Source organism: Dryobates pubescens, chromosome 1 (assembly GCF_014839835.1).
Source record: "Dryobates pubescens isolate bDryPub1 chromosome 1, bDryPub1.pri, whole genome shotgun sequence".
NCBI lineage: Eukaryota > Metazoa > Chordata > Aves > Piciformes > Picidae > Dryobates > Dryobates pubescens.
This window is the reverse complement of record NC_071612.1, coordinates 24,558,400-24,572,263: the sequence shown is the minus strand read 5'-3', so window position 1 is coordinate 24,572,263 and position 13,864 is coordinate 24,558,400. Positions and strand designations below refer to the sequence as shown.

Below are 13,864 nucleotides of genomic sequence, written 5' to 3'. Positions count from 1 at the left end.
ATGAAAGCCAGCAGCGCTGAGGAGCAGTCCTCAGGGTATACAATGCAGAAAACAGCTTAAATATGCAGCTTAAAAAAACAAGTAAGCACCCACAGGCTTGGCTGAGTGAGTGGCTGTTGGGCAGCATCCATGCCCTCACAGCTGCATGTGCTGGTATGACCGACACAGTGTGCAGCTCTGCCACGGATGCCACAGGCATGCAAGGATGGAGAAGCTTATGCCATCCCAGATCTCATTTCAGCACCATCCATGTTAAAACAAGGGTTTCCCAGGGCTCCCAGCTCCTCATCCCAGCCCAGAACAGCCAGGCTGTTCTTCTGCCATCTTCCTCATAGGTTGGCAGTGTTCCCTCTGGAACAGCAAAAGTGGCCTCCCTCCTTTACTAAACCCAAGTAGCAGCTTGTGAGGATGCCTGCAGCAATGGCAGGTTTCACATCCCTTTTCAGGTAAGGGTCTCTTGGCTGCCTAGAGGAAGACCAGTGAGGTGGTTCTAGCTCTTAGTATCCTACATGGATACATGGTAGTTTCTTTAGACTGCAGACTGACAGCATGACAGCTGTTGCTGAAGCACTGGGTGGTACTTCAAGAGAAAGATGCATCCTTCAAACTCACAGGGTTTGGAGCAAGTCATGTCACATGCAATCAGGGCAACTGGTTCCCATTTCTGCTGAGGCGGTCCTGCCTCCGTTGTGTTTTCAGTGAGAACCTGGGCCCCAGCCTTATTCTCTCCCTAGCCCAGGTTCACATAGCTTCAATTGTACATGTGACAACTGTGCAGTCCTTCACAGAGCTGTGGCAAATATTTGGCAGGAGCATTGCCCAAACACAACTTCACCATGTTTCGTGTCCCCTCCACACACATTTTAGACTTATCCCACATAGCTGTAACTAAAATATGGCATAACTGGAGAAAGAGAACATTTTAACACCTTACTAAAGAGACATTGTGGGTTTAATTGGCAGGGGCTCAAGAGTAGATCCTCAAATAGACTCCTGTCCAAACTCTTGGGATGCAGAGGAATATTAGGTTTTAAACCCTGATCATTGAACTTCTGGGAGCGTAGGCTTCCCTGCCTCCTGCTCAGCCTCTTCTACCAGATGCCTCCTCTCAAACAAGGTCTCCACTCCTTGTTCTCCCTGCTCCCACTTTCTGATGTCCCAAACCAGGGTGTCAGGTGTCAGTCACACCTTGCTGTCCTCCTTAGTATTTGGTTTTCCTGCCTTAAGAATACTCAACACACCAGATCTTCGCTGGCAAAAGCCGCACAATTAAAAGCAGTGATGGTTGGGTTTTTTTACAGTTGTAACAGTTGTTCCTATATTGCTGCCAAGATCCCCAGACAAGATCCCCACCAAAACGAGCCTTGAAACTTGAGTCTTTATTTATCTATTTCCATAGTCTAGTTTCCAGCTATGGCCCAGAGATGTTTTATTTTATTTTTAGTTTCTTTTTTCTGCTACTCTCCTATGGTGATATCTTGATCTGAACTACTGAATCTTAACAAAACCAGGCAGTTACTGTCACAACTGAGGCTGAGACCATAACGGAGCACTCATATATGTATGTTTATAACAGAGCTTTGTCTCCACCACAGGGAATTTGTGCCCCCGATGACAAAAATACATGCATAAAATCTACACCTGTTCTTTTCCACTTTCAGTTATGGCTAGCTCTGGAAGCCTGTATGCCTTAGGCAGGCAGAGCAGTGTGTATCCCAGGGCACTAGGAGGTTGCTACGGTGTACAGAGCTACCTAAATCCTAATGCGTTTCAGAAAAAGTGAATTACCTGTAACATTCCGCCTAAGTGCTCAAATCACCACATGCTTGTTAGAGGAGGGGGAGAAAATGAGAAGGATTTCCTCCTTTCATCTTTTGTGTCAGAAATTTCTGCTCTGACACAGTGCCAGCCCCTTAGAGATGATTTGCTGGGAGTCTGGCCCTGGGCAAAGTGTAAAATTCCACGGGGGTTTAGGCTTAATTCTTTCTCTTCAGCCTTTCCTCTTAGCTACCTTAGTGTTGGCTTTTGTAGAGCCTGTCCTAGAGGTGCTTAATTACTTCCATTCATCATATCCAAACTTGAACACAGGGCTTGAACCTAGGGACTGACCAGGATCCTGAGGACCGCTTCTTTGCTGGAGTGCCTTATGAAGGATCAACGATCTTTGACAGCTTTGAAAAGGTGTGGATATTAGTTTTTTTCCCAAGTTTTTCTGTGTCTCTTACTGTTGCCAGGCAAACCCTACAGCAAGCAATTAAAGTGCTAGACTTTTTAGCTCCCAGTCAAAAGTACAGAGGAAAACTGCAGCTCAATCATGCCTTCCTGCAAACAGCAGTTTCTGGCTCTATGCTGGCAAGACATCTCCATGGAGTAATAATCAGATCAAAGTGGGTTTACTTAGTAATGTTGGATATCAGTAACTAACTTGTGTCATATTTATGATCCTAGCAGTGTTCAGTTGCATTCATTAACACCAATGACTCTTTTGTGTTTTTCATCTTTAAGTCTCTCTCACCAAAGCTACTGATGTCTAAGATTTCTGCATCCAAATCTGTTGTGAAGCATTACTGAAGCTGTGCTGACAACCACACAAAATCTATATATTTAATGCCTTTTGTAATGTGATAGATGCTCCACTGTTAAAATAACAAACCACACTGTTCAGCTACCTTCTGCCCTTTGCCATTACAAGGTTGGATCAGACAGATAAAGCTGATGGTTAAGACTCAGGCTGAATTATCTGTGCACCTTAAAATACATCACACATGGAAGTAGCAGGGAAGTGAGATTTAAAAGGGATGTGGCAAGAGGCACTTGAAAGCAGAATAAAGATGTTAAGGATGAGGTTAGGGAGACCACACAGAAGAAAGCATAGGGTATTTTTTCCCCTTTAACTGAGATACAGACAGAAAAGTGAACAACTGGCGGAGGAATAGCAGGAGGGGAAGGATTCAGGATTTCTCTGACTAGGGAAAGGGAAAATATTAATTTATCAATGCTAAGAAATGTTATTATCTCACTACACAGTTCTTAAAGTGTCCAGTCACTGTTTTAAAAAACTGAAGTAGGAATAACAATTACAAAGGAGTTAATCAGGCTGACACAGAAGGAAAAATGAAGTATTATTTGCACACAGAAGACAAACACAATTCTAGTAACTAAAAGGGCCTGCAGAAAAGGTTATGCTTCTCACATGGAAAGAAATTATGGCTTTTGCAGACAATAAGGAAACAGCAGGATGATTCTGCTGCATTCTGTGCACACAGTGAAAAGCTTAATTTCTTTCTGGGTTCAGAGAGAGAGAGATGAAGAATGACACAGCCATAGGAAGAAGCTTTAATTTTGGCTGAATAGTATTTGAATACTACTGGGTTCCATTTTTGTCTCGGTAGTTTTTGATAACATTGCACATTGTCAGAGCCAGCTTTATGGTGCACATCATCCTTGAAATCAAAGCAAATAAGTAATTGGCTGGGGTTCACAGGTGTGTGTTAAGTAGAAAGGAAAATTGAAAACAGCACCCTGATTTTCCCTGAGGAGTCATACCCGAGAAGGAGGGAGCAAAACCCGCTTTGGGAAGGAGCGGGGGACCTGTGGTTTAGCAATAAACAGTGAAACTCAGCACACTTAATAAATCTCCAAGTGCTCCCAGATATATTGAGAGGAAATACAATACCCACAAATGCACTTTGGTATGGAAATTTTCTAACAAACCCAAGTGGAAATAAAATGAGACTTTTGTAGCTTGCACTAAAATGGTCTTTCTTCTGGGATTAAGCAAAGGCCTGTCTGATAAGGTTCTAAGTAGAAAGCCACACCTGGATGGGTCAGTCCCTTCTTGCAGAGAGGACTGTGCCAGCCAGGGGGATCTTTCCTTTTCCATCCTCTTGAGGAGACTGAAGGACTCTTCTGAACACTCAGCCTGCAAATGTGAACCATATGCAAGGTACTTCCTGGCAAATCTCTCCCTTTTAGTGAACGTCAGACCTTTCAAAGGCAAGAGTCTCTGGAGCTGGGTGGATTTCAAGACCCTAACCCAAGTGCTTGAGTTTGCAGGATTCAAAGGCTTTGGCATGGCTCGCTGAGTGGGAGGCCACTTTTCCTTCCAGGATGGGACAAGATCATCTGGCCATTGCCTCTCCCTCTACAGTGCATTCCCATGTAACTGAGCCCCTGCCAGAATCAATGGCTGAAATGTTTGTTAAATGACAAAAAAGAAAACAACTCACAGCTCTCTGTGGCTCTTGCTATAAGCAGCTCTTGCTAGATGCCTTACAAGGTCTGCAGAAGATGCATGTATTTTTAAAACAGACCCTCCCCCTTTCTACTACCCATCCTTCTCTTCCAGACCCCAAAAATCTCATGCCAAAACAAACAGGCAGGAACATAATCCCAGAATGAGCTTAGATTTCTTTGGTACTTTTCAGTCGTGCTGCAAATGCAGTCTAAATATGAGTTCATGTAGTTATCTGGGGAGTCTGCTGCTCAGATGAAATAAATTAAATACTTGTTGAATTTTGCTTATGTCAGATTAAACAGTGTCTACAATGTCAATGATACAAGGGAATACTCTGGTGGCTATTATAAATGTAGACAGCAATAGCACATGGAAACTGTGGGAACGTACCGAATAAGACTATTTATAAACACTTTATTGCCTTCATAAACATCCTGACAGGTGCCTGTCCAGCCTGCACTGACACATTTCTGCTTGCAGAGACTTCACAGCATCCCCAAGCTGTCTCCCATGGTACCTGTCTAGCCATACACCATCAGAAAGAGTGTCCTCAGGTCTATCGAACAACTCATTGCTGTAACTGAATATGAGCCAGCAGTGTGCCCAGGTGGCCAAGAGGGCTTGTATTAGGAATGTTGTGTCCCAGCAGGCATAGGGAGGTGATTGTCCCCTTGTACTCAGCTCTGATGAGGCCACACCTCGAGTATTGTGTCCAGTTTTGGGCACTTGATTACAAGAGAGATGTGGAGGTGCTGAAGCCAGTGCAGAGGAGGGCAAGGAAGCTGGGAAGGGCCTGGAGAATAAATCTTATGAAGAGCAACTGAAGGAGGTAGGGCTGCTTAGTTTGAAAAAGAGGAGACTGAGGGGAGACTGCATTGTTATCTACAACTACCTGAAAGGACATTTTGGAGAGGCTGGTGCTGGTCTCTTCTCACAGGTAATTAATGATAGAACAAGAGGGAACAGCCTCAAGCTGCAACTGGATAGGATTAGACTGGACATTAGGAAACATTTTTTCATAGAAAGATTGGTCAGGCATTGGAATGTGCTACCCAAGAAGGTGGTTGAGTCACCAACCCTGGATGTGTTTAAAGATGGTTTGGATGTGGTGGTTGGGGATATGGTTTAGGGGTGACCCTTGTAGAGTAGGGTTCTGGGTTGGACTTGGTGTTCCTGAAGGTCTTTTCCAACCTGAATGTTTCTGTAAGGACACTAGTTCTGCCAGAAATGGAAGAAGAGATGATTCCCCCTCTCTGTGCTGCAGGTTTTCACATATCTAAGTGTGACCAGCATGCTTAGTTTGTTCTCTCTCTTTTCACTAGACCAAACAGCCCTAACTCACTTAACCTGTGGGACATACCTGGTAGAACTCTCATCACTGCTCTTCAGAATTCCTTTAGTACAACTGTACGTGCAGTGTGGCCACAAGACGGAAGGTGATGCCTCATCTCTGGTGAGAGGAGAGGAGGTGTGACTGTCATACTCATACACTTCCGAGAAACATTGGCCATTTTTGTGTTGGCATGACTGTGCCCTTCAGCTTGGGCCCTACTGTGAGCACATTTTCCATTCATGTTAGTTTTTAATCTTTATTATCAGTTATTAGTGAAAGTACTGCACAAGCACAGCCATGCTAATCCCTACAAGTTCTCTACTAGTATAGATGATGTGGTCTAACTGATCTTCTGAGCGTGAGCCAAGCTGTAATTTCTCACTCATAATTTCACCTGGACAGTGCTCCCCTAGCTGGCTCAAAGAGGAAAATCATGCCATAGCAACACCAAATGCCATATCTGCTCTCTCTGCAAAGCCCATTGCCCTATTTTAGAAGGAAGTTGGGTGGACTCATCAAGAACAGAGTTCATGTTGTCTGCTGTATGTTTGTTATCTTTGGGGCTGTTCAGTCTGGAGAAGGCTCCAAGGAGACCTTATTGTGGCCTTCCAGTATCTGAAGGGGACCTACAAGAAAGCTGGGGAAGGACTTTTAGGGTGTCAGGTAGTGACAGAACTTGAGGGAATGGAACAAAAATAGAAATGGGTAGATTCAGATTGGATGTTAGGAAGAAGTTCTTCACCATGAGGGTGGTGAGATGCTGGCACAGGTTGCCCAGGGAGGTGGTGGAAGCCTCATGCCTGGAGGTTTTTAAGGCCAGGCTAGATATGGCTCTGGGCAACCTGATCTAGTGTGAAGTGTCCCTGCCCATGGCAGGGGGGTTTGAACTAGATGATCCTTAAGGTCCCTTCCAACCCTAACAATTCTATGATTCTGTTTTAAGGGCCTACAGATTTCACATTTATGCCCTCCAGGGAAGGAAGTTACACTAACTGATATCAACTTTGTTGCTCCTTCTTCCAGGTCCCTCAAGATCTCTCCTCCACAGGCCAGGTTGCTGGGTCTGCTCAAGCCTCCTCTCATGGGCCTGCCTTTGGAAAGGAACTTTCCGTGGTGACCCTATTCTTTGTACAGTATTATCAGGTAACTCGAGAACCACAAATGTATCTGATTATTGGAACTGTGCAGATGATTGCCACAAAACCCGAAACCATGACCTTTCCTTGAGATGCTATCAGCCAAGCTGGTGCGGGGGACAAGAGAGCTGATTTATGACCATTCAGTAAAATCCCACGAAAGGGATTATTTACAGAGGCAGGCTTGAGATGAAAGGTTCAGGCTCAAAAGCTGCCATCTTCACAATTCAGGGTGTTTGGACATGGGAAAACATCTCTTGAAGCAATGTGAATGAAACTGGATTGTATTTTATCATAAGGTCTTTTTATTATGCTTTAAAATGAATTTCACAGTACCTTAGAGGTTGGAAGGGACCTCAAGAGATCACCGAGTCCAAACACCCTGCCAAAGCAGGATCACCCAGGGTAGTCTGCACAGGAATGCATCCAGATGGGTTTGGAAAGTCTTGAGAGAAAGAGACTCCACAACCTCTCTGGGCAGCCTGTTCCAGGGCTCTGCCACCCTCACTGTAAAGAAGTTTCTCCTCATGTTGAGGTGAAACCTTCTATGTTCAAGTTTGCATCCATTGTTCCTTGTCTTATTACTGTGCACCACTGAGAAGAGCTTGGCCCTCTCCATTTGACACCCACACAATTTCATTATTTCTGGTTATTCTAGTTAATAACTTTTATTAAACTTTATATCTTGTTAGTTGATTAGTGCTGTGAATACATTTTGTTAAATCTATTTGTATTACTTTATGTAAAAGAAATATTATCTATTTTTTAACTGGCCAGGGGTTACCACACAAGAACAAAGTGGTACCAATGTTTTTCAGTTACTTTAGACTTTGAAAGACAAAGAGCCAGGCTGGATAAATAGGATGATCCCACCCTTTTCCATAGTCAGCTGCTTCACAGAAGGGTTTTTGAATTCTGGCAACAATTTGTTGCTCCTACAGAGGAATAGAATAGAATGGACCAGGTTGGAAGAGACCTTTGAGATCGTGTCCAACCTATCATCCAACGCTATCTAATCAACTAAACCATGGCACCAAGCACCCCATCCAGTCTCTTCCTAAACACCTCCAGTGATGGTGACTCCACCACGTCCCTGGGCAGCACATTCCAATGGGCAATTACTCTTTCTATGAAGAACTTCTTCCTAACATCCAGCCTAAAACGTGCACCCAAGCAATAAACTGCAACTCTGGTAGCGTGAGATTGTAACGTGAAATGGCCACGCTTTGGAGAGCGACTGCTGTTGGATTGGGACCCATTTGCTGGCAGCCTTCAATAAATAATGTTTGCAGGGCCACATGAAAAGCGATCCCCTGCTCGTTATGCTCACCTCCCTGCCATGTGGCCTATGTTTAGTCACTGAGCTGAAGTTCGTGCAGCAAACGTCTTGGGGGTATTTCTCACTGGGCTTACAGTAAAAGCCAGCTAAAGTGCCTCCCACTGCCTGGCAGGGAGGAGGAGGATCAGGCAGCCCTCCAAGTGAAGCCTCTCTCCGGCTGGATCTGCTATATATAGGGGAGCTCAGTAAACACCATTATGAGCTGCCTGCCTGCAATTAAGGTCACACACATGTGCACTTCTGTCTGTGTTTCTCCACTGGCTTTGCTTAGCTTACAAATTATAAGAATTACAGGTGTGAAGCTGGCTCCATAATGAGGAGTTATAAATCCAACCAGCTCCCATCCAACACATTAGTCAACACAGGGGACAGCTGCGGCGGCGGGGGGAAAGTAAGAATGAGATTTTTAAACCCAGGTGTAAAATCCATTGTAAAGGTCAGGTTTATAAGAAGACCATCCCAAAATGCTAATGACATGACAGTTTTATGAGGCTGCAAAATGATAGCTTGGCTGAAGCTAAGCAATACTAGAGCAAGGGATTTATTGAAGTTGGGCCTTCTCTTTTAATTTTGAATTTTGTGCTTGATCCTGCCAAACCTCACTGTGAGATGAGGAATCCCTGCTTGTGGAAGCAGCCCCCCACATTCAGCTGAACTACTGAGATAAGGTTATTTATATAAGTGAAGCATTATTCTGTAATTTGATCTTCCAAAAGTTTTTAACATCTCTCTAGTGTCTAGATAATTGAAAGTTATGCAAATTTTCATGTCTGCACTTTGCAAAACATAAATGAACCATCATTGTTAACAGCTAGCCTCAGAAACAGAAAATGCTGCTACACAAACTTTAACTCAGTTTTAGATTTGAGAAACATAATTGCTTGATTCTAGTGCAGGAGGACAACCTGTCAGGAAGAGCTTACAGTCAGATCAACACTTCTAAAGAGATGCATACAAGCATAGCCTGCACAACCTCAGCTGTACACCCTAAGAACAGGTGCTTGTGCCTAGCCAGAGCAGAAGTACTTTCTTATTTGTGACATAAAAATCTCATCTCAATACTGTTTCTTCACAAATCAGTGTCAACACCTAGTCTAATTTTTGTTTGTTTGTTTTCAGCCTGATCTAGTTTCGTTGGGTTTGTGTTTGGGTTTTTTTTGTCTGTTTGGTTGTTTGTGGTTTGTTTTGTTTGCTTGCCTTTGTTGTTTTATTTTTCCCTCTGTGCAGTGAATTAATTCAGCCTCTAGAAGACTGTAAGCCCCTGAACACATCCTTCATCAGCTGGGCAGTTCTTGTCATGCTGGAGCATAATGCAGTTTTCATTAAACTGCAGTTTCAGGCTTTGGCATAGCTATGTGAAATACAGCTATAGATATGCCATAGCATAGTATCTCTAGTCATGTATAACATAACATATTTAGCTATAGCTATGCTAAGTTTTTGCTTCTGAGTTTTCCACAGTTCCTTTGGCTTAGGAAAAAAAAAAAGGAATGTTTTTAAGATAAAAATTGTCTATTCTCTTTCCTTCAAGTAGTTCAAGGCTCTCTGACTAGCTCTATCTACTATTTCCCCTTACCACAGCATTTTGAAAATGCAGGTAGTGTTTCCACAGCCAGGGCTGTGGGGTTTAGTAGGGCTTTCTGCATCAAGCATGCAGGCCTGCTCCTGCGAGGTGTTGAGGGCTTCCTAGGGAGTGATGAGCTCTCTGAAATCCCTATGATTCAGATCCCTGGGCTAGGCAGGCACTGACCACGTCTTCCCTGATACCCTTCTGTGAGTCCTTCCCTCCACCAGGACATGCTAACATCTTCTAGTGTTGCCTCTGTGGAGGCTGTCAATTAATAAATTGCTCATCCCAGTAATGAGGCAAGGTGAATCTGGGGCAAATATTGGCTGCTATGGAGACCACTCTACCAAAATGCTGTTTGTCCACTTTCTGACCAGAGTTCATTTGCACAGAGCTCCTGAGCAAAGAGGGTTGTCATGTAAACCCACTGGGGTGATGAGCTCCCTGACCATCTCAGCTGGATGCTGCAGGGTGTTTTGCTTCCCCTAGCCCCAGAGCCCTAGGCCAAACAGATCTCTTCCTCCAAACAAGACTCTTGTATTCAGAGGCTCTTGCAGTTTCCAGGCAGCTGCCTTTCACTTTGCTTGCACCGGCACACCATGAACAGGGGAACACACAACTGAGAATGGATCATACTCTGCTTTGGGTAAGTCTCCAGGTTGAGAGAAATCAGAGGGAAAGACTTCTTACCACATTCATAGGTGTTTTCCAAGCCTCACCATGAGTTGAGACAGAGAAAACAAAAAACCCCTCTGTTTCAGGAAATTTGAACTCTAACAACTGTTCCTCTTCCTCTTTCCCCAGTTTAAACTATTTGCCTAATTTAACCCAAATTGACTAATAGGACTGAAGCCTTCAGTAAGCAAGTGACCAGCTGGGAATTTCATTTGCCCCTATTTTAGTAATTGTTTTCTTACCTATGCTATTAGTACAAGTCTAGGTGACAAAAGATGGCTATGCTGTGGCACAAGTAATGACTACATTAGCTTGTGGCTGCAGACTAGCAAGTAGCATTCGAATTGCCTAGCTTGGATGCTGGCCATTTGTCCACCTGCAAAAGCAGAGTGGTTAAGTTGGGCTGGCATATGTCACCTTTAGGTATCCTTGTGTAAGTACTTTTTGCCTCATCATTACGTCACAGTTCCCTCTGCCACAGTGAAGACCCTGAAGGGGTCCTCATCAAGGAGATTTTGTTTGTTTGCTTTAGTATTTACAATATGAAAGAGGTTGAAAATAAAAAAAAAACAACCTACCAACCAAACCAAAACTAAGACCAAAACCCCCCAACCAACAAAAAACAACCAAAAGAATCCCAAACAGTCTCTCTCTCTCTATATATATATATAAAGTTATTTCTCCCCCCGTGCCCCCCCCCCCCCCCCCCAAAAAAAAAAAATGCTTTTTCTCACCTGCTGCTCCATGCTTTGGACAGTTTGAACACTGAAACTTAGATAAACTGAGTTTTATCCCTTTATGTATTTTCATTCTTGTTTCCTGAGCACACCAGCACTAGACAGAGATGGGAGAAGATGTTTCAAGAATAAAATTTTTCCCTAAACTTTAAAGAACAGGAAAAAACCCTAACCAAAACCAGAAACCTCTCTGATTCCTTAACTCCAAATCCACTTGATACAAACCAAACAGACAACATGCCCATAGAAATCTCCCAGCCTAAGTTTTAAGGCTGAAAAGACTCCATGGAGACTCCTTCATTTTAATGCTTCCCTGGCTAGATGCTGAGGTTCACCAAACTGTAATTCATCCTACTCCACACCAGGAACTTGGTCCAGCTGTTCAGACCAGGAATGGAGTCTGCTTGTATAGGCAGCAAAGGGGGAATTCAGCCCACTTAAAGTCCCAGTTGCTCTGTCATTAGCCTGCAATAATTAACTTCTTCCTACAGATGAGCCCATTTGGGGCATAAAAGCATATAACACAAACTTCTCCATCTGGCCATAGCATAACTGCCTCCCTTCCCCTTTATGAGGAAAAGCAAATGGGGACTGCTGCCTTGAGCTTTCTCTTTAGGTACATGATGTACAAGAAACCTGCTAGTGGGTTTCAGTGCAAAAGACCTGCTAGATAGGTAGCTCTAAACTGGGATCAATGGTCTTGCTGAGGCTATGCAGCAAGGTGGGGCCAGTTAATGGGAAAGCAAATGGAAACCAGTTTGTGCTTTGGGCTGGTTTTGTGAGTGGTGTTAAACCATTTAAGCAAGATGGTGTGGGAAAAAAGTGCTGACACCTTGAATGGCACTGCAATGATGCACATTGAACTAGTGCATGTTCCTCTCTATGCTGGGGAAAAAAAAGATGAGTCCATGAAGGTCTTATTCTGGTACACCAGCTAGTTGACTTTCCATGCACTGAGGCATATGAAGCGAATCCAAATCAGGCAGAGAACACAGACTAACAATTTGGTATCACTGACTAATACAAGGAGGCACCTACTGATCTTTTTGGACAAGTCATTGATCTCAGCTCCATACCTTCTCCTGTGAATATGTTGAAGAGGGTGGGCACTTAAAGTGATCCAGGCTCAAGTCAAGCACCACTTAGCAATAAATCCCTAGTTAACATATATCCTGTGCAGGCTGCACAGTTGTTTTTAGTGATCAGATACTGTGAAAAGTGGCTATGGGGACACGATGGCAACTTGAGAAGAGCTGTGCAGTGATGCAGAGAGTAAAGCCCATCAGCTGAGCTGAGCAGACCAGTGCTGATCTCTACTGTACGTGGCCCTGCTCTCAGGTTACGTGATTCAGTCTGTTGCTTACGAGGAGCAGTATAAACTTATCAGGTATGTTTTGGGCAAAGGCACAGTTTATCAGATCTTAACCAAGAGGTTCATGTTCTGTCTCTTTCCCTAGAAAAGATGGTCATCCAAGGTTACAGGAGTAAGTAGCTGAGAGATCAGCATGCAAACCCTTCCATGACAGCTGCCTTCGTCTGTTAGGCAGCCTTTCCTACCCTACAGCAGATGGCTTTGAAGCCAGCACAAAAGCCAAACAGGCAAGACATAGATACACGTACAAAAGCTCTTGCACCCTTGCGTGCATTAATGCCCTCTGAAGACAGGTCACACTGGGCTTTTGCAGAGAGGTCTCAGAGTGCCAGTGTGGAGAAAGTTCATTGCATTCTCCTTTATTAGCTAAACAGTTTGGATCCCAAGTTTTGTCACTCAGGAAACGATTGGGTAGCTGGGAGTTCAGCGCCGTCACAGCTGCTGCAGGAGATGAAGACAGGCTTGTTCTCTAAGACATTCTGCAGAGGTTTTATTTGCAGATACCACGTTTATAAGTTTGAGTACTAGGAGTAGTGAGCAAATACTTAGTAACAGCATATTAAAAATGCACCTGTGCTAAAAAAAACCCCGGCATCTCGAAAAGGGAAACACAGATAATCCAGGAAACAGCTTTGTCTTTTGTGCTTTTCAGAGGATGATACCTGTGGTAGTTTTAGGCTGGTGCCTAGGAAATTTTCCACAGATTGAGTAGAAAGTGGTAGAATGTAAATAAATTACCATTGGATGTAAAGGGAAAATAATTATAAGGTCTAAATAATAACCCCATTGGCCTGGTACTGAACATAAAGCCAATTGTATAAACTAACTCTTTCCTTTTGTTTGGCTTCTTCACTCTAGCAGATACTAGCTGGTGCTTCTGCTTAGCTGTTGCTGACCTGGGCTGTGTTCTTGTTGTGGCTAAGTACTAACAAGATACTCAGCTTTTTCTTTTGTCTCTTTCTCTTTTCCCTTGTACAGAGGAGAAGGGCAGAGAAGGGGGAAGCTATTGGTAACCCCCTGCTTTTGTCCAGAGGGGTTCTTGTGTTGTTTGTAAATAGATGTAAATATTGTATATTTTGTACATATTCATGGCATTTCATATTTTAGATTGTAGTTTTGCTCATCAGTATAGCTTCATTTGCTTCCACCTGAGCCAGTCTGGCAATTTTATTTTGGGGGTAATTTTAACCCACCACAATACCGTATATGACCTAAGCCAAATAGTGTGGCTTTGTTTTCGGGGGGAACACCCCTCCTCTCGTTAACAGTAAGTCAGCAGAGCTATTTGGATTCTTGATGATGCTTTACAAAGTTTTCAGCAACAGTTTGCTGCTGTTCCTGTGCAAAGTGTTCCCCTGGATACAAATATTGATATTGCCTGGATATCAGTACCCCTGAGAGAATAAGGCTATCATTTCCTGAATGATCAGCTGACCTACCAGCATATGGATTATCTGATCCTCTTTAA

The 13,864-nt window shown here is 43.7% G+C and overlaps 1 protein-coding gene across 1 annotated transcript in view; it reads right to left on the bottom strand.

Annotated features, from left to right (window-relative positions):
- LOC104305247 (alcohol dehydrogenase 1) overlaps window positions 1-13,864 on the bottom strand; it is a 387,682-nt gene that overhangs the window by 94,642 nt on the left and 279,176 nt on the right. The window lies entirely within an intron of this gene.